The 20427-nt window shown below is 45.0% G+C and overlaps 1 protein-coding gene across 1 annotated transcript in view; it reads left to right on the top strand.

Annotated features, from left to right (window-relative positions):
• LOC138067052 (uncharacterized) overlaps window positions 1-20427 on the top strand; it is a 385190-nt gene that overhangs the window by 250577 nt on the left and 114186 nt on the right. Inside the window, exon 8 of the mRNA XM_068940999.1 lies at window positions 3981-4083. The gene's annotated coding sequence lies outside the window, so the exon portion shown is untranslated. The remainder of the gene's footprint in view (window positions 1-3980; window positions 4084-20427) is intronic.

Here is a 20427-nt window from a genome sequence, read left to right as displayed (position 1 = left end):
AAACGATACGGGGATTGATGGTGAGATGGTTTAGGCTCCCAAACTGGAAGGGGAGCTCTAGGAGGAGCAAGCCCTGAGCAAACCAGAAACCACGTGCATTCGACATACGGGACCATGCTGGAAATGAGCCTTTTGACTTAGTGCTGTCAACGCTATACTTGCTCGTCAAAGATAAAGATGCTTATATCCAGGCTTTCAAGGTTTGTATTTGTCACGCTCCTGTTGCTGGTAGTATTCTGATAATGAATTATGTGCTGTGTGTACTTAGGCACGTTATTGGTCTTTCTAATGCTCGTGTTTCCCATTTGAACACAGATTTCTGGGAATCTGAACCGTAATTCAATAACCAGGGCCGTACGTTTCTGCTAGCCTTAAGATGACAGAAATAAAGATTGCACTGAGCTCCTCAAATGTTTACATGGCTGAAAGAATATAAACCAAATGTATTTTGCAGAGAGAATTGTTTTTAATTTCTTTAGGAACATTTTATTCTCTCCGCAGGAATCTTCCCTGAGCAGAGCAGAGCAGGGAAGCATCCTGCAGCTCTGAAATTACTGTACTTGGTCTCAACGCCGTCTGACAGTGTCATGGCTCAGGTTTCCTCCTCCCTGAGTACCATTTTCCCCTTTTGCATTCATTTCACTGAAAGGTGACCTCAGCTGAAATCATGACCAGCTTTAACAGGTCTTAATGCAGCAGTGCTAGGCGTTTTTAAAACTTGCCACTCGCACCACTGGATGACGTTTAACTGTCTCAATGCGTCTCCCATTGCTGTAAAGCGCAAAATATTGGTAGAGACTAGCCTGGCCCAAGAAGGGGTACAAACAAATCTGAGTGTCCCTGGCAGTCAAAAAAATCACTGTGATGCTCCCATGGGCTCCAAAACCAGGGACTCTGGTGTGATGCTCCGTACCCAAGTGGAGGTACGGCGTTCAGCTCCTGTGATGGGACACAACCCCATCTGTTGCAGCGTACTCCTTCCGTACGGTGGCGGGAGCATGGAGGTCACTTCCCACATCCACAAAATGACTCAGAGCAGATGCAGGTCCCCAAACGCCCTGCTCTGCCTCCTGCCGGGCACCTCTTGGCCTGGCCTGTTGCGTGAGAAGTTCAGTACTCGGAGCTCTTGGCCCCCACTGACTCTTGCTCATGCTTGTTTGTCGTGGGGTTTTGAGGTTGCAGATGTCACTGACATGTCAGGAATTAGCTGCAGGGGAAGAAAAAAACCTCAAACTTCTATTTAATAAATTACAGTTTTCCTACGATGTGGAGTATCTTACAGTGCAATGAAATACCTCCCTTACTGGTCTGCTAGTCATTAAATAATTCCTCCAACTCAGTTTATGTCTTTCGTTTGCCAACTTGGAGAATTATATTGCTTTCTCAGTTAAATCATCGGCTTCTAATGATCCAGCTGAATTTTTATGCCCAACCTATCCCCCAGGAGACTTTTATATACACTGTAATGATACTGTTTGCTTGGGCGCTAGCAGCTAAGTGTTCTAGCACCTTGTTTTACAGTCTTTGATACGCTTCCGAGAAAGCAAGCGCTTAGGCTGTTTATGAGAAGTCAGAGCGGCAGTTGCGTCGAGGCTGTGAGCCCAAAGCACATGCTCAGATTTACTTAGATGCTCCGTACTTTATTTATACCTGTAATTAATATTCTTCCCTGTACTGGCCAGGTTACATCTCCTTCGCAGCTATCGTCATCACCGCGTTAGAGATGCCGGTTGTGCAAGCAGCTTGAGTGAAGGGACCTGGAGCCAGACACTGGCAGCTGTGTAGCACAGGGGCATGTTGGCTCAGGGGAGCCCAGGGGACCCCTTGCTGCGTCTGCGCAGCTTGCAGGCTCTTAGGGACTTCTCCCGCAACCTGCCTTGTTGTATTCGATGCTGCATTAAGTACAAAGCTGAGTCAAAACAAACCAGCAAGCCATTTTAGGTAGTTTGTTTTCTGGAAAACATCGTTCTGGGCTGCCAGAGACAAAAGTGCAACCGTAAATTGGAAAAAGCCTAGACTGTTTGGCTATTTTCGAAACAAAAGGTGCCATTGTCTTTCAAAAATGTTTTGATTTCAGCTTCATTTATTTATTTTTAAATTAAAAGTAAACAAAGCAAATTGTGTATGGAGGACAACGTTTGTTACCTTTTGCATGTAACTATTGAGGAGAAATATTTTTGATGCAAAAACGTGCTTTCGTTTAGGGTCAGCATCTCTGTACACATGTTCTCACATACCGACATAGCCAGGGGTTTCCAGTCCAGCTAGTGAACCACAAAATTAGTTACCAGCAGAGCCCTTGCTAGGGGGTACCAGTAAACCAGTTGGGATGAGAGCAGCTCTCATGGCTTCACTCTGCTCTTGCTCCAAGTCTGGCTTGCACCCCTGAGGCTGGTACCTGCTGCGGGAGCAACGGGTCCTGCGTGGCAAGCTGGCATGGGATTCGGGTTGGTAAAGGTCTGCCCTACCGAGGGAAGGGAGCGGTTGTCCAAGCCGAACTGCATCCTCGCCCAGCTATGCATTTCAGCACCTCTGCAATTTTAAGGACATAATGAGGTGTTACGAAGGAGTAAGGTATTAACGGAGGAAGATGGCAAGGTTTTTAGTCAGTTTTAGGGTGCTAGGCAAATGAGGCCATTTTTTTTGGGGGGGGGGGGGTACAGGAATTTGCACACTGCGTGCATGTAAAATAGTAGTAATTGGTGCTCTCTGCAGTGAGCAGGATTGAGATTTCTGTGAATAATTTAGATTGCTTCTGAAAACTCATTATTTCTTCTTCTCCTGTGTTACAGTCTGCGCTATTCATTTACTTGGTAGAGTTCCTTGGAGTTTTGAGAAATGCTCTGTAAATAACAAGTTAACAATTTCTATTCATCCAGTCTTGTTCATGCTGTTGGAGGTCATTAGGCGGACACTGGGCCCCTCCTCTCTGTGTCAAATTGTTATGTGATTTCTAAATAATGATTTTATGTCATATAACTCAGAGAGGTTAACAGAAACTCCTGGACTGTAAGTATAATAAAGATACTTTGCATTTGGCAGTGCAAACGTGTCAGGAAAGCCTGCGTTATGCAGTGTAGTCTCTCTCGTGTTGGATTAGCAGATCACAGATGATTTGCAAATGTTGTATCACATCATCTAGGCCAAGATTTGCGCAACAGCAGTGTTGTGCTAGTTGCCATTAAAATCAAGGGGACGTTTTCCATCGGCTACAATTAAAGCAGCTGGGCAGCAGTGAGCCATAGGGCTACAGGCACGTCCTTCCAGTCACAGGTAATTTAATCATACTGGTTTGCACCCACCCTTGTTTTCTTACTTTTTCAAAGGCTACCACCACATGTGGCTGCAGGGGAAAGAACAAATCAAGTCAATTTGATCATCTCCTGTTTATTTCCTGTCCCTGTTTGCAATGACATAGCCATTTCTATTTCATGGGAGAAGAGGAACATTTGGGGATGTGAAATTATGGCTAGCACAAAACACTCTTTTAACTGTACCGCAACAATTTATGTAAGCTGAGACCCTTAGTTATGAATTCATAACTCTAAAACCTAGTTACAGGCTTGCAGTAGTGTTTATGTACCTGGGATTGAAGTAAGCTTTCAAGTCACGTTTGTGCAGTAGGCTTGGTTTCTCCGATTATTCAGATACCTACAGGTACGCTTTCCAGACTCAACTGAAAAAAAAAAAAATCTGCCAGGTAGGGAGAAACTTGAAAAAGCAGCTCTAAGTTTTCTGGAGCTCTGCTTTCTTGGGAACTGCAAACCTTAACTCCTGGGCACAGAGACAGTGTTTCTGTGAAAAGCAGGTTGTTAAAACCATGAGCTCTTCTCTTTGAAAGTGTCTTAAGACTATCTCTGCGCATAGAATTTCTCGTATACAACTCTAAGTGAAAAATAAGATGCAGGCCTGTGTCCTTTTGGGAAGCGTGAGCCTCGCTTTTCCCAAAAACACTGATACAGTTCTGTTGTCTCTCTCAGCTCCAGCCTTTAGCGGGCACTGAGCTGTCCTGTCGTCCAGAGGGCAGACGTAAGAAGGCAGAGCTGGATCTCCAGCTCAGAATAAAAGTGCTGAAAAAACAAGGTAGGTGAATTAAAACAACAACGTTTTTTGGGGTACTGTGGTAACCTGTGACACCTTACTGATCGCTAGCTGATGCGGCACGGCAGCATGTGTCCGTCTGCTCCTCTAGGGCTTATATCACATAGGAGCATCAGTGCTGAGCTGAGGTTCATGCGGCTGGACTGGCTGCTTGCCCCTCCGCTCCCTCTGCAGCATCTGAATTTGCTTGCCGTTTAGACCCAAACTTGGCTGAAGAGCGGGGATCTGTAGGATAAAATGCTCCCTGAGAACTGGTGATGGGGTGGAGGAGAATGACATCTAAGTGGATGTCTCCACAGTGGAAAAGAGTGCAGCGGGAGCCCAGCCACTTTAATTAAGCGCTGGAGGACCCATACGGGAGGACGCTACAGGAAACCCGGCCGTGTGGTTCGCGGACGCCGTGTTGTTGACGGGGTAGCCTGCAGGGGCCCTGGGCTGGCAGCGGAGGTTTGTTTATAATGCAGCACGTTCCCCGACTCGATGCAAAGGGAGTCCGGGTGGGCTTTAGAAATCAGACTTAACTCTCTGCTGAGGCTATTGGGAACTCAAAACATACCCCAAAGCTTAACATCCCTTCTTCTCCGAACCTTGCCTGCTCCTGCAGGTTTGCCTCGTCTCTCACACTGAATTCCTTTCCTCAGCGGGCGCCACGTGCTTATGAACGCGATGGCACTTATCAAGCTGCGTTGTCGGGGCGAGGCAGCGCACCTTGCTCGGGAACCTTCGACTCCCAAGTGTGATGGGATGGGTCAACCAAATGCAATTGTAGGTGAAAAATCCTGCCAACTGTAGGTCAAAAAAAAGGAGCTGGGGAGGGGATTTGAATGTGTGTTGCCAGTCCTGAAGCGATCTTGTTGGATGAATCAAAATTAATTTTATTCTTTCAGTGTTTGTATGTGCGGGAGCAATTGTGTTTGTCTGGCAGGTGTGTGGGCACGCTCTCTGAAGCACGCAGTAAAACAGCATAACAAATCTGTATTTACAAAACTGAGAAACCCTGCACTGCAGGCAGCGTATTAAAGTTCTTTCAGCAGCTGGAGAGGTGATTTGCATCAAGCGTCTTCACCCAGGTTTGCCGAGACAGAGAAAGGTGTTGACATAGCATATGTGTTTGAAACATTGCTTACGCTTTTGCACATAAAACTTTTTCAACATGCTGATCCTGCAGCCAAAAAAAAAAAAATTGCTTAAAAAACCTCCTTGTCAGATGCTTTCCTGGGTTAGAGAAAAGATAAGGAAACAAATACTCTAGGCAGAGGACTGACTTCCACCCATGGGAGTCTTAAGTTTACAGTCTCTTACTCACCAATTTAACTAGATGGATCAGATGAGGGTCAGAGCTCTGCTAGCAACGTGCCAGGATGCTTTGGCTAAACATACCATGATTTTGCACAACTCTTTGTTAGGAGTCACAACGCAGACTCTAAGGAGCTCTTCGGTGCTCCAGGCGATACTGTATGAGACTAGAGAAAAAAGAGTTAGAAAGGAGAAGTAAATGCTCACTGCTTCAAAAGTAGGGAAAAATGTAAAACACCATCGCTGTGTGCAGCGGGCTGCAAAATGAGAAAACTGTACAGGAGATAGTGGTTCAGAAAGTTACTGTGTTACGGGATGAAGGAGGGCTGCTCCACCCTCTCGTTGCTCGTGATTTTGTGTTGGAGAGGCCAATGGAAGGAAAGGTGAAAGTGAGGAAGTGGCTCAAAACCCACGTGCTCCCTTTGCAGGCCAGAGGGAATAGGGGGATGCACACGTTCCTAGGGGGCGAAGCACAGCCTTCCTCCTCCTCCTCCTGTTTTCTTTTCGCTGGGATCTCTTTGTTTAATCTTTACATTGAGATTGGATGTTTTCCACAAGGTACATCAGCTTCTTTAGATTTGGGGGATTTGGTGAAGGCTGTTCTGGATAAAATTGGAAGATCTGTGTAACTCAATTGGCCAGATGAGATGTGAGTGTTGTGTCAAGGCTTAATAGCCTAGGAAAAAGCTTCCCAGATAAAGAAATGGTGCAGCGTGAGGGCCCCTGTTCCTTCTAACACAGCCAATTTCCTGAGACCCAGTAATTCTGCCGGCCCTGTTTTTCTCTCTGTGTAGCCAGGCCCACCTAAATCATGATCAGATTATTTGCAGGAAGGATGGTGTTGAGGCTCTTCTGGACCAGGGGAAGACAGCAGTGGTGTGTTGTCCCCTCCCTGTCCCAAGGTATATCCTAAGCAGCCAGTATATCCTAAACAGCTGGTCTATCCTAAATAGCCAGTCCAAAGAGTCAGAAGCAAGCAGGCTGGGGGTGAGGGGATCCTCCGGTCTGCCAAGTTTGGCAGCCAGGAGAAAGGGGTGTGAGTGAGATGGTTGCTGCTTCCCCAGCAACATTGGCTCCCTGTTGTGCTAATGTCCAGTGGAGGCAGGGGTCTGCAAAAGAAGCTGGATCAGGCTCCCTGCAGCTCTGGGTGTCCAGCAAATGAGTCCTAATGGAGAACAGGGCCAGAAAGTTGTCTTAGGAATAGAGCCCTGCTCCTGGAGAGAAGTAGACGATTTACTGACAGGTGGAAAAACAGCTGGAAAAGTTGCTGGCTTTTTGCCATCTTCCCCGATGCTTACTGATGAGGCCAGAAGAAAGCTAAGGAAATTAAATCTCATTAGAGCCCTGCTCCTTTTAACTAATGCAGCCAATTTCCTAAGTCCCAGTAATTCTGTCAGTTCTGTTTTTCTCCAAGTGTACAAGGCCCACCTAAGGAAAGTGAGGAAGAGCCACCAGTCCTGCGAGGTTGTGTTCACGGCCAGCTGCCTAAACTAACCTTTCCTAGTAAGAAAGATTTCAGCTTTGGAAAGGTGAATCACCGGCATCTCTGCATTCTGCGTGGGGATGAGTAATAGGTGACCACAGAGCTAAGGGGAGCACACAAGCTGTCCTGTGGTCACAAGCTGTCTGAAAAGCTTTGCTCTTCATTTGCAGTCACTTTTGCATTAGAGCTGATTAGGAAACAAGGGGCATGAGCTGGACAAAGGTTTGGGTGCTTGGTTTGCATCCACGTGCTATTTTACCCACTTATCTAAAAGTTACTAAAATAATCCTGTGGTTTTTTTATTTGTTTTAGTTTGGTGTAGGCTTAAACGTTCATGAGCGACTAAGTCTCTTTGACTCTCGTATCTCTTGCTGTGGCATCCCTGCAGTCGTTTCTTTGGAAGCCTTCCCTTTTCAGTGCACCAGCTACGCAGGCGATAACACAAATCTGAAATATGGCACTGCCCATTAGCTCAGCTCTGCCTGTTCTGGGTTTTGGTAAGCCTGGTTGCCAGGGTTGACTGACTTGGAAATGCAACAAAGATTGATTTTTCCCAGATTTCCCTTCCTCTGCTGAGGATTCATAGCTTTTGTGGTTTCTCTTGAGCAGCGCATGTTTATTGATGTCCCTTTTATTTCCTTTTGCATGGCACAGTGCACTGCAGCTTTAAATTGTATTATCATAGGTGATAGCTGGGCCTCATTCAATTCTAGGGGGAATGTAAATAATCTCCCATATTTCAGTAGCCTGAAAATTGTATCGCTGTTATTCACAAGCAGGCAAGAAGAAAAACATACTTATTCTCACAGTGAAAAGATACCAGTACAAATTTCCAGTTCTTCCTCTGTGGCACATGTGCATCTTTCATCCGCTAATTTGATTTTTGATGCCTTCTGTGTTGAAGCATAGAATGCAAGTCACCTAGCCTCAACCACTTGTGAATTTGCCTTTTTTTCTTTTTCTTTTTTTTTTTTTTTTGAGCTAGCTGCCTGGGCTTTCTTGTTAGGCAGAGACAGTCCCACCTTTTGGGAGCTGGCTCTGTTACAGAGACCCTGGACAGCAAGCTTAGAAGATAGGTCAGATTCTTCCCCACCAAGATGAGCAGGTAGGATGGGATCCATCTCACCAAATCTTAGGTTTGCTAGTTTTGTAGGGTAGGCAAGTGAGCTCAGGTTCAGGTGTAGGCTCTTATAAAAAAAAAAAAAAAAAAAAAAATCTGAATGACAGAGGCTGGGACTGTTTCATGATCTGTCAGTAAGCCTGGAGAATGAGTAGCCCCCCCAAGCTGTACTTGGGGACCTTACAGGATCTGGCGTTCAAAGAAAATTTCTTGTAAAACATGCAGGTCCTCACATACTGTATTTTTTTGAGTGTCTTTCTCCTCATTTCCTCAATCTGAGGTAAGTAGACTTGTCCTGATGCAGCAGGACTCTGAGATGGAAGCTTGTAGTGAAGCCTGAAAACACATGCGCTCTCCCTGCTCAGAAAAAGAAAGGAAATCCAGAACAAACCACTGAAACAGCAGCACTCTTGAAGCTGGTTTCAGCCTAAGCTGTGAGGAGCAGTTGGAGATCTGGTGGTTTAATTTGCAAGGGACTCCAACTAGAGTCAAGGTGGTGGGTGCATGATAGAGCCAGGAGCAGGAAACTGCAGGGCATGAAAATTTAATCGACCATAAGGCTTTCTGTGGAGTTGGCTCTTTCTTGGTAGATCCCAGTAGCCAGTTCAAGTTTTGAGTGCAGCAGTATTCAGTGAGTCCACGTGGGAGAAGCTACCTGCTTTCTCCTGTGTGCTGTTACTGTGGGGACAGTCTCGCTGGTTTACCTGGCGAATTTTTGGCGCTGAGTGTGAGGTTAACATCTTGGGCACTCTGCAGCTAGACGCACACCTCCCAGGTCTGCAGGTCCCATGGCTGAAGAAGCTGCTCTTTAAATCCTCTGGAGCTGCGGCCTGTAACACTGTGACCCTCCTCCTGGTGCGTGACCTGAAAGTAGGTGCCAGCTCTTGGGAGAGCTGATAGAGGGTAAATTCAGCCCACAGTCCCAACAAAGCTGTAGAGTAGCGTAATTATAATAACGTTTTAAGATATTCCTGTATCACTTGGATGGATTTTTCCATCCAGCACTTTGAGAATAACCTCTGATCTTCTGTAGAAATGCATCTGGCATTTCAGTGGAAGCTGCTTGTTTCCCTTGGACATACAGTTTTGGCTAGAGCTTTCTAAAGGAAAAAAAAAAACCCGACAAAAGACCCTTATTCTTTGGTAATGGTTCTGTTTCAGTGATATCTTTTAATTATGCTAGCTGGCTGTGTAAACTTAATTGCATTAGAGGCTGCTAATTATCTGATTAGGAAATGCTTGGCTGAAATGGCTTCTTTTAATGAATGGACTATATATGCATGTGATTTTTAGTTGTTAGTGGTTACCTCAAATTGTTAAACTCCTTCAGATTCTCTCTGTCTTTTTTAATCTGTGAAACATGAACACATCCATCTTGGTCGTGAGCAGTTGCAGATATTTTATTATTTGTGCCTACCTATAATCCACCACACCGCTGCTGTCGCCACAGTGACTTGCTCTGCTGTGCTCCAGAGAGAGATTTGGTGTGAAGCCATAGTCATAAACAGTAGGTTCAGCAAGAAGGAACAGCGTCTTCTCTCTGTAATGTCTTCATGTGGATGTGAAGGGAAGTCACTGATGCCTAGGATGCATTTTCTAGGGAGCATCTCCGTTGTAACAACTGGGCCTTATAATTTTGTTGGCTGTTGATACTAGCTGTACTACCAATATCGACGTGCATCAGGCTCTTTCATGGGAAAGCTGTGTGTCTGTCTTGCTCTGGGGGAGCCTGGCTGTGGCTGCGTCATCAGATACACCCTCTTCCTGCAAAGTACGTAGAGATGTTTTTAGGAAGGATCAGGTTTGAGTTGCTGAAGCCCGATAGTATCATACATTTCTCTTTGCCAGTCGAGGTCAATTTTCAACACTGGTTGCTGGCAACCCTCTGTGACATGCCTGTGGCCAGGCTTGAAAGTGGGGAACTGTTTCCTAGCATGGAGCAACAGTGATACTGCATTTGGTGGAGGAGAGGGAAAAAAATTGCATGGCTCCTACTTGATTCTACAGAGACTGTGGATGCTGCGGTCTGTCCCCCCCACCTGGCACCTGAGAGTCTTTCAGTTCCCTGCGAGCACAATGGCAACACACAGCAGCAGGCACTGAAGGTTAACCGTCCTCAGCAACCTTTGTTTCTGAGGGCTTTAATGAAGCTGAGCTGTGGTGCCTACCAAAAACTCCTGGTGTCCGGTTGCGTTTCCACATGTGGACACCCTGTCATCTGTATCCATTTACTGATTCTTTTATCTTTAAGTAAGATCTCTTGTTTCAAACATAAAGGTGGTTTTACTTTGGGGAGGGGGGGTGTCTTCCTCTCCCCCCCCACTCTCTTTTTTTTTTTTTTTTCTTTGGTAATTATAGGTATTTCCTGTTAGGATCCTTGTCTGTAGCACACTTTTCTCTGAAACTTCCATAAAACTCAGCTCCCTGAGTCTTCTCAGCCCCCTGGGCCAAACAGCCTTTCTCGTCCAAAGACAGTGATGTTGCTTCTGGATCTGTTCCCTTAGCAGGGTGACCTGGTGAGGGAGGTTTCCGAGGGTTCTCCTCTACAGCTAAATTGAGGCGAAGAAAGGTCCACTTATATATTAGAAGGCAGGAAGGCCTCAGCAGTGAGGGTGCAGCTCGGCAGGGATGACTGTAATTGTTCTGCTAGAGAATTAGCTAAGCTGCTTTCCTGACTCTGGGGATGCCCCTGTATTGCCTCAGAGAATCCCACCCTGCCTTGCAGTTTTTATGGTTTTCCCAGTGGTGATCATTGCAAATGGTGCATGCTTCAGAGATCTGTGAAAAAGTTTGTTTCTGCTGCACTTTTGCCAATAAGTGACCCATTAGGAATTGAGACTTTCTATTTAGAAGCTGCCTGAGTTCTGCTTGCATGGTCCCAAGAAGGGGAGAGAGGCATGCTCTTATCTAAACAGCTTGGCCAGAAATTGGAGGGATAAGAAAAAGAGATGGCACAAAGTTAGTGCCTTCTGGCTTATAAATTCGAGTAGATCCAGTCCTATAGATCATCACGCAGGCTCAGATTGTTTGGCTGAATGAGGGCTGCAACGTCTAGCCTAGGGGTCATGGTCAAGAGGCGTTGTGAGAAGGAGAAGTGGGGCTGTAAGCCTGATTAATCTCATTTCACCAGCTTACGCTGGTCCTTGGGAACACACTGACTTGTAAATCTGTAAGTGGATTCGTGACCAGGAACATTCAGAAGAACTGTCCAAGCAAAAGCAAGGCGTTCGTTCACTTGGTTTCATTGATTTTCAGGGAGTGATGTCTTAAAACGCTTTTTGGCCTTTTGAGCGCTTGCTGAATGCCAGGGGGATTTCAAAGCTGTTGCAGAAATGATGATAAAGGAGATGAGATGAAATAAAAGAAATTCAGGATGTTTCAAACTTCCCAATTCATTTAACCTTTCCAAAGTGGCATATGAGCTACTTGTATATTTTTGAAGCTATGGAAAACATAAAAATACTTTGCATAGACTAAGAATTTTTCTTCGTACCTAATGTAAGATATCTTTCGATCTGATTTTTCAGTGCTAGTAATGCTGAAGAAAATCTGTGCTTGGAAGGTGAAATATAATTGCCCCATGTGACAGATTCTTTGCCTGTGATTAGAAACCAGAGTTGGTTTAAAGGCTGAGTGGGCTGCTCAGAAGTAACAGCGAAGTAAAGAATAGTGACTAGAAGTTTTATTTTAACGCAGAGGAAATTTATTTTTGGAGAGGTGATGTTATGTATATACTGGTACCTATCTTGATGTCCTGGTACCAAGGGGAAGGCTGGTTTCTTGGTCTGTTAATGCAAGAACGTTTCTTTTGGAGGTTCCCAGCTGTGGTTCAGTCTTATTCCCATGCCTAGCTCCTGCTTTGAGTCCTCTCTTCCCTTAGTGTGGACTTCCTCTTTTGTGCATTCCAGGTGTGTTTCTGAGTATTCGCAAAGCAAGGCAGTCCTTGCTGAGCAGATAGCTCCCAGTGGAGAAGACACAAACACTGAACGTGACCTGCTTGCTACCCCTGCCCCAAGATTTTCCTTCTTAATAAGAGTGCCCAATGCACACGTTCTTGCTTTTGCTCGTTTTGGCTCTGTTTCTCCAAAATAAACTATTTCGCCCCTGCTCCCGGTAATATCTAACCTCTCTCAAGAGTTTGCTGAAAAACAAATGTGCAGGCCCGTTCTGCTTCAAGACGCAAGCAGGAGCAATTCCTTCCCCACCACCCCCCCGGCCATAGTGGTGTAGGACAGTTAGCCCATGCAGTCTTCGAGCAGCAGCCAACAGAAAGATGTGCGTGTGCCCAGCGGTGCTGGGAGCCTTGTGGTGCTAGGAGGCAGGAGAGGGTTGTCAGTGCGATGACTGTGCAAAACGTTGTGCCGCCAGCTCATGAGATCTTTGGCTGAACTCTGCCTGCCTTGCTTTGGCTCTGACCTCACGGCCAAGGTTTTGGGATTTTTTTTTTTTGTTTTTGAAGCGAAACACTCCTATGAACTGCAGCCCAATTTGTCAGCTTGTTTTTTATTGAAACCACATGAATCAATGATAGGCATTTAGCACATTTCCCTCCTTCACCAGGCTCATAGCTGGCTTTCAGAGACCTCAAACGTGGCCTGCTCCAGGTTCCTGACTCAGCAGGACGGTAGGAGCCAGAGGAGGGCTGCCAGAGGCAGATACTTGCTCAGCATTGTAGATCCAGGCAGCTCAACCTCATGCTTCAGGTCTCTGGCCTCATAGGAATATCTGGGGCATTAAAAAGTGATGGCATCTCTGGTCGAAGTCCAGGTGCCTCTGTGATGGTCTAGGCGTCAGCGTTATTCTTTACATGTATACGTACCAGCAGTCATCGGTCAGCGTGCAAATTAGAGATCAGATACAGAGAAGAGAGTCTTGTAATTTGAGGAAGAAAAGCTGTGGACCGGGAGCCAGAAGGGTGGTGAGAGGCGCTGGGAATTCGGGGAAGTAGCGGTTGCTTGGAGATTTTTGAACGGGTCTGAGCTGGGTATCTTGGTGTTTGGGGAACAGAAGATGTGCGAGACGAATCTCATCTTCCCTCACGTGTCTGGTCCAGGACAGCCACCCTAGGCCTACAGCCAGATGCTAATGGCAAAATGATTGGGGCAGCTAGGGTAACCTTAAGTGTTAAACGCAGGAATTTTGAATTGCTCCTTGTGTCAGAGATCAGGGTGGTTATTTTACTTCAGCAGAAGCATCTCCAGGCTCCCGCTGAGTTTCCACCAGCACTTAATGATCTCAGGTTCAGCAAAGAGCCTGGCCCTCCATGTTGGGAAGGTGCCTGCTGTCCAGTCCCAGCTCCAGGATGGGACCGAGAGGCAAGCTGTGGAAGCAGGGAAAGCCACACACAAGAAGCAGCAGAGGGTTTAGGGAAGAACCAAGAGGAAGAGGAAGGCAGTTGGAAAGGAGGGGTTAAGGTGCAAGTCCCTGCTCTGTCTTCTGTCACTCAATCAAGGGCTTGCAAAGAGCAATTGGGAGCTGGAAAGCAGAACTTTGTCCTGCTGTAGTCTCTCAGCTTTTGCTTCCAGGTGCCGCAAGTAAAGGCAGGTGCCACCACTTCAGATTTAATTGCTGTTTAGTGGATAAGGCTTTAGTTTTCCTCCTTCCTGCAGGTAGAAGAAATCTCTTCAGAAGCCCCTAACATGACAGCCCTGCAGGGCTGATGATAGGGATTAATCTCATGCCTTTTTCTTTCGCCGCTGCCACTGCCACCGCCTGTGGCAGAGGAGGAGAGAGTAAAGGGAAAGGTGCGTGGAGATGCCGTGAGCCTGACTCTTCTGCCTTTTTGCCTAAAGGATTAGTGGGGTTATTAAACTTAGCTGCAGTGGGAGAAAGGATATAAATGGAGGGGGAAGGAATTACTTGTGCAGTTCTTTCTTGTAGGGGGAAAAAGTATTTTGAAGGTTCTTGTGGTTTGTTCTTGGATGTTTTTCAAGGGAGTGGTACAATATATAATGCCAGATTATGCAGGCTCTTTAAAGGGCATTTTTCCTAATTGAAACAAAACTTTCTTGAATGGTTTTGCAAGATTGCAGCTTGCACGATGCAAGCACATAACAGCAACTAAGTCGTAACTAAGTTGAGACCCTTGCTGTGCTGAAGGTAGCCAGCAAACTTCAATTTGCGCTATGGATTTGCATGGCTGTGTTGAATATTATTTCTGTCTTCAGAGCTGCAGTTATTATGACTGTTCCCCTCCCCTGTATCTGATAGCACTAATGCCAAGATTAACTTTCTCTTTTCCTTCCTAACAATAAAGAGATTGGTGTAATAAAAAGCAAATTAATATAGCCTGCTAAATGGGAATAGCTGGCTATAAATATCCTGAGCATTCCCTGTTAATTACAGTTTTGAGACTTCACTTGAAACTTTCTATTGTTCCTTTTAAAATACTTAAAAACTGTCAGTGATGAGCTGGAAAAGAACTTTAAGAGAACTGCTGCTCCCTTTCATAAATTTAAGGCACGTTTTTTCAGTGTGAAATTTTCAGTCTAAAGATTGAAGAGCTTGCTTTCTCTGGAAGTGAATGATATATCAGCCTCCTAGGTTGATCAGGTGTACGTGAAAACCCCACCCAAACTGCGTTTGTGAGGGGATAGTAATAGCCAATGGAAAGACAATAGTTTTGGTAGAAACAAATCCTGTGCAGAAGTCAAAAATATGATAAATCGTGTAGAAATAGATTGGAAATCTGCACGCTACGAAAATTGCAGATCTAATCTGTTCCCGGAGGATATATATATCTATAGCTCCATTGACTTTAATAGAGTTCCTTGACACTTGGTAGTAGTGTCAGTGAGCGGACAATTGAACCCAATTTCCTTAGGGTAAGCAAGTGCAGGAGACCTTAGGAATCAGCATTTTTTTCAGATTTCAGTTACGAAATTGCAGTTGCATATATCGGTCTCAAACCTAACTTTATATATAAAGTCATATGCATTTCTTTTTAGCTTTATTGTCAAAACTTCAGAATGAAAAGGCAAGACGTTTTGTGTTTAAATTGGTGAAACTAGATCTGCAGAAAACACATGCTTTCTATGTGGACTAGACACAGCTACTACTATTCAGCGGCAGATCAAGCATGCTGGCTTTAAATCATGGATTGTGAGAGAAGTCTTGGTAACCCTGGGCGTTTATGCGGCTAGAGCTCTGTTGTCATCGCTCCGGGGAGGGGTGGGAGCAGGAGGGAGGTCGGACTGACTGCTGGTCTCTTGTGGCTTGGTCAGTGCCATTTCTGCTTCACTGAAACATTATGACAAATGAAAATCAGTGTTTAACTGCCCTTGAGATAAATGCTTATTTTTTAGCCTTTTTTTTTTTTTTTTTAATAACCAACATCCAAGCAGGTGCTGCATTTTGAAACATCTTCAAGCACAGTGCAGTATCCAAGGAGCAGTTTCCTGCTTAGGAGATAGAAGATCCTTGCTGAAGTTGCAGAGAGCATCAATCTTTTTTTGAATTTATTCTTAGAAGACTGGGGTGCACACTGAGACTTCAGTTCATGGCTTTGTGAATTTGATTTCTTTTTTTAAAAAAAAAAAAAAAATCTAGTATAAGGTTAAGTGGAGTTCATATCCGATGGATTAGAGCATCTTTCCTTAGCTCTAATTGAGTTGTTTAGGAAAATGGTTTTTTAAAAAAAAAAAGTCACCCCACTTGCACAGCTCAAAATATAATTTGTAGTTCTTTATGCATATAATGATTAGAAACTGCTCTATCTCTTGCTGAAAGAAAGCTTTTCTTAAGGAGCTTGGAGGATGGACAGAATTGTGTTTGCAGCCTTTTCAAGATAATCTCCAACCTAAAAGCTTTTAAAGAAACTGGGCAACTATGGCATAAGAGTTGTGTAAGTAACCATTTATTTAGCCACACAAATAACTTCTTAAAAAGTAGGAAACAGAGATAGATTCCCTTCTGATCAGTTTTCACAGTAGAAGATTGGCAGTGGACTTCCAGAGGTATATGCTGGGATCAGTGCTGCTATATATTCATTAGTATTCATCGGTTTATTCTGAATATTTTCATAAATGGGCTGGAAAAGGGGTTGAATCGCTGTTAAGGGCATGCATTAATACCATTAGCAAACATTACTCATGACAGCAAAGATGAAGACTAACTGAAAAACTATGGAAGAACCTTATGAGACTCAGTGGCTGGGCAATAGAAGAGCAAATCACAGTAAACGTAGATAAATATTAAGTGATGCATAGGAGGAAACGATCCAGGCCTCACGTATTGCGTGATGGGTTCTGGGCTGCCTGTTAGCACCTGGGAGATGGATCTGGGGCTAAAGGCAGAGTCCCCTGAACACGTGAGCTGAGAGGGCAAAACAGCACAAACGGTGTTGGGAATATTAAAATAGGAATAGAGAGCAATACAAAAAACACATCATCTAGGTGGTGTGCAGGTATGTGGCCTGTGTGCATCTTGAAAACTGTGTGCAGCTCTGGTGGTCTCATCTCAAAAAGGTTGTGGTAGAACTTGGAAAAGGTTCAGCGAATGGTAGAGGTCCAGCATGGGTGTGGAACGGCTCCCATGCCAGGACTCTGATCTGGAAAGGAGACAACCATGAGAGGATATGATGGCTGTTGACATAACTGAACGATATGAAGGGGGTGGACAGGGCTCAGTTATTTACTGCCTCATGCAATACAAGAACCGTGGGCCAGAATCCAAAGCAATACAAATAGTCCTCACGTGATGTTGAATTACACTGTAGAAGTCTATGCAGCAGGGTGTCATGAAGGCTGAAAGGCTTCTGTGAAAGATGGGATTAAATTGCACAGGAGAAGTCCAGTAAGGGTTATTAAACAGAAACGACCTCTGCTTCAGGAAGTTCCTGCAGGGTAAAAGGTTCCCCTGAGCCCTGGAAAGGTTCTTGGGGAAAGTGCCAAATAGGATTGATCTGTTTTTAACCTTTTCCCGAGGCACCTGCTTTTGGCAGCTGTCAGCAAGAGGACGCTGGCTTAGATGGCCCTTTGGCCTGACCCAGTGCGTTACTTTCAGGTTTTGAAAAGATAAGCCACGTTGTCTTGCCGGTATTTTTGGAGAAACTCTTCCTGCCTGAGAGACTGAGGGCAAGAGATGCCATTTCCATCTTTCTCCTTCCCTCCCCTGTCTTCCCTAAAAGATAGCTGAATTGTTTCAGTGCTTCTAGGACAAATTGTGAACTCTGCTATGCTTGTAGAACGTACAGCTAAGCTGGCCAAGAACTATCGTTGCCCGTGGTGCACAGTCTGGGGCCTGAGGCCAGGCCGTACAGCTCGGCGAGGCTCTTCTCACTCCATCACGATAGTCTCTGGGTATCTCTCTGGGGCTGCCCAGGTTTTAACGCTGACGGGGGATTGATCTGTTCCTTTGTAGGGGAGTTTGTGAAGCCTGAGTCGAGTTGGAAAGCTGAATTTGGCTTAAAACGTGGGTAAAAATCTCATGGAGGATCATTATGTGGATGCGCAACTCTTAACGTGTTTCGGTGTGTTGGGTGGGAGGTGTTTTATCCTTGGGCCCTTGGTTCCCAGCATTGCTCCTGTGATGATGCAGTGTTACCAAAGGAGGCAATGTCACAAGCATTCTTAAAAATCCTTCCTGTACGTTTTGGCCTTCTGTTTTTGGAAAGAAATGCTGACCTTTAGCTTTTGAAACTATTCAGTAGATCACCAGTTTTTTAGCTGGAAGGTTATGGAGTGTTTAATTGTGCACCTCATTTGCCTGTGGCTTTGATCTCGCTATCCTTGGGCCTGCAGAAGTCCCAGGAAAGAGCTAATTATGTATTTTACACCTTGCTGTAGGGGGAAGAATGTTGAGGGATTCTTCTCTCCTTATCTCCTCTGGCAGCGACTCTGAAGGAAGCCAGGAGGAAATGGGGACAAAGGGCAGCTTCATATTTTTTTAATGAGATTTATCACAAGTGATAGTGAATTGTTAGGTTTTAATTTGTACTCCTTTAATTAAAGTCTTTAACCTCAGAATCCTGACGCTCGTTCAGGGAACCTCATGGGAAACACTAAACTGAAATACCATCTCTGCTAATTCCTTTTGTTTATGACAAAGCATTCCAAGTAGGGGTCTGGGTGGACGACTTCATCCTGCAGTTGAGATGGGCTTTATCTGGCTAATAGGCCAAAGTAGAGGCCTTCAGGGAGGACTTGAAATGGTATTTTTGGCCTGGAGTGCACAGCAAAGGTCCTCCCTTAGCCACGTTGTCTCTGAATACTTTGATGCCATTATGACAACCTTCGTATCTGATTTTCTCTATGATTACATCAAAATTGCCCTCCTGGTAAAGCACCCTATAAACTTTAATTGAATTCTGCTAAGCTCACCACCCTCTAAAAGGCAGGGGGAGAGTATAATGGCTTTTTATGTGCAATGTCATTACTCTCTTTTTTATTTTCTGAATGCATTTGAAAAGTTTGCAGATGCTAAGAGGAAGGACAGAATAACAGAACTGGCCCACTTTATAAAGGTACTTGATCCAAAAGGGTCCACATGCCTTCTTGCCATGCCTCTGGAAACCAAAAGCCGCCTACCTCAATAAAAGAGCAAGAAAACCGATGGGCGCTACCTACGACCTTGGATCCCTGCGGTACCAAGAATCTTACCCGTTTCCAAAATATCTAGATGTTCTAGGCAATGAAAAATGCCACAAGCCGCAAAGGCAGCGAACAACCAAGCTAACCGTCTTTGTCAGCCTGAGCAGAGGGAAACCGCCAAACTTCGCAGACAGTTTAACCACCTTAAGCGCGCAAGCAAGAACGCCTAACAAAGGAACAGGGAAAGCTAGCGGGTTTCTGTGAAACGGAGGCGAGGGCATGTTTTTGTCTGGCAGTATAGCTCACCCCAGGAGGTCCTTGAGCATCCCATCTGACCCTGTATTTCTCTGGTTTCTCACAGATGGCAAAGTGGAAGGCTGACAGCGTAGGCAGGCACACGGGGACTTGCAAGGATTGCTGCGAGCCTGCTTTCTCAGGGTCAGTTGCCTCCAGGCAAACGATTCTGTTTGCTGCGTTAGCTCAAATCCAAAGTTCTAGACTAGATCTAGAAGGAGGTCATGGAAGTGGTAGAGCTAGGGGCTGGACCTAGGCGCCCAGAGCTGCTAGTTTATAACATGCCGCTGATCTTAAGTACCATCTCGCTCTCTTTGACGCCTGTGAGACGTGGCTTCCTTAGGAATTGTGGTCTGATTCAGCTGGTGCGCTGTTCCTGTTGGAAAAGGGCACTGCTGTTTGATGTTGAAGTGATTACCAAAAATCAGGTAAATCTTGACTGCTTGATTAAATGGGCAAACTGAAATGCATGCGTGGCTATTACAAATAGATGTTTGACTCTTGAGAAGGAAACAGGATTTTCTTTCCGGTGAAGCAATGTTTCTTCATGGTAACTGCTTTTTTTTTTTTTTTTTTTTGGTGGGAAATAGTTTTGGTTGCATTTATGATGTGGAATTGAAATGGCATTTTTCAGGTAGTGCTGCTCTTGGGCAATCCTCTGCTCTGGTCAGAGATCTCATCTGCTGAAATGCTCCTGTCCCACTCATCAGCAATGTGCAGGCAGTTCAGTGATCTGTGGCTCCTGCCTCAATCTCTTGTCTCAGGCAGCAGCTCTTTATGCTGTTTTTCTTCTTCAAGTGAGAAAATCAAGGTGAGCCACTGGCTGCAGGAATGCTTCCCCTTTGATTTGTGGAATTTTCGTGCAGTTTCTAAAGCACTGTTGGTGCATAGGTTGCTGTGACTTTGCTCTCACTTCTGCTCAGTGAAGTAACGGTCCACCTGCTTGCAGCAATCTGTGCGCTCTGAAATGTTTCATTTAATAATGCCACATAAGTAGTTACTAATTTGCATGACTGATGCTTCCCTTGTTTCCAGTGCAGCTTCCTGAGTAAGCTGAAAAAAATCATCCTTCTTTACTTGCTCACCTTTTAGGTTTTTACCTTGGAAGCTGAGTTTTGTCTGCTTTGTTAATTCAGTGTAGGTGACAGGAGGAGCGGGTCCTCGCCCTTATTGCACTGGTTATAGGGAGGCAGAACAGGCATTTCCTCATTAACGTGAATATAATCGCTTTATAGGTAGGGTCTGGAGTCTGCAACTGAAACAAGCTCTCTAGAGCCAAGTGCTGTGCTTATTTAGGAAAAGAACAACCTCAAAGAGCAAATCAACTGAAGTAGACCAAAAAAAACATCAGGGAACTGGGTGGGGAGAGAGCAACAACTTGTTCACAGTCACACACTTGCCACACCTGAAGTTTTGGTAATACCTGAGGATCCCTTGATGCAGTGCTTTATCCAGGCCAGTCTTTCTCTCTCTTTTTTTTTTTTTTTTTTTTGGTTAATAATCCGAAGATCAACCTACCATTTCTTTGTATTCTCAATCTTCATGTTGTTACAATGGCTTTAATTCATTCCCAAGTAAAAATTTAGGGTGGCACTTTGGATTTT

The sequence above is a fragment of the Struthio camelus genome, chromosome 4 (assembly GCF_040807025.1).
Source record: "Struthio camelus isolate bStrCam1 chromosome 4, bStrCam1.hap1, whole genome shotgun sequence".
Taxonomy (NCBI): Eukaryota; Metazoa; Chordata; class Aves; order Struthioniformes; family Struthionidae; genus Struthio; species Struthio camelus.
This window is presented reverse-complemented; position numbering and strand designations above follow the sequence as displayed.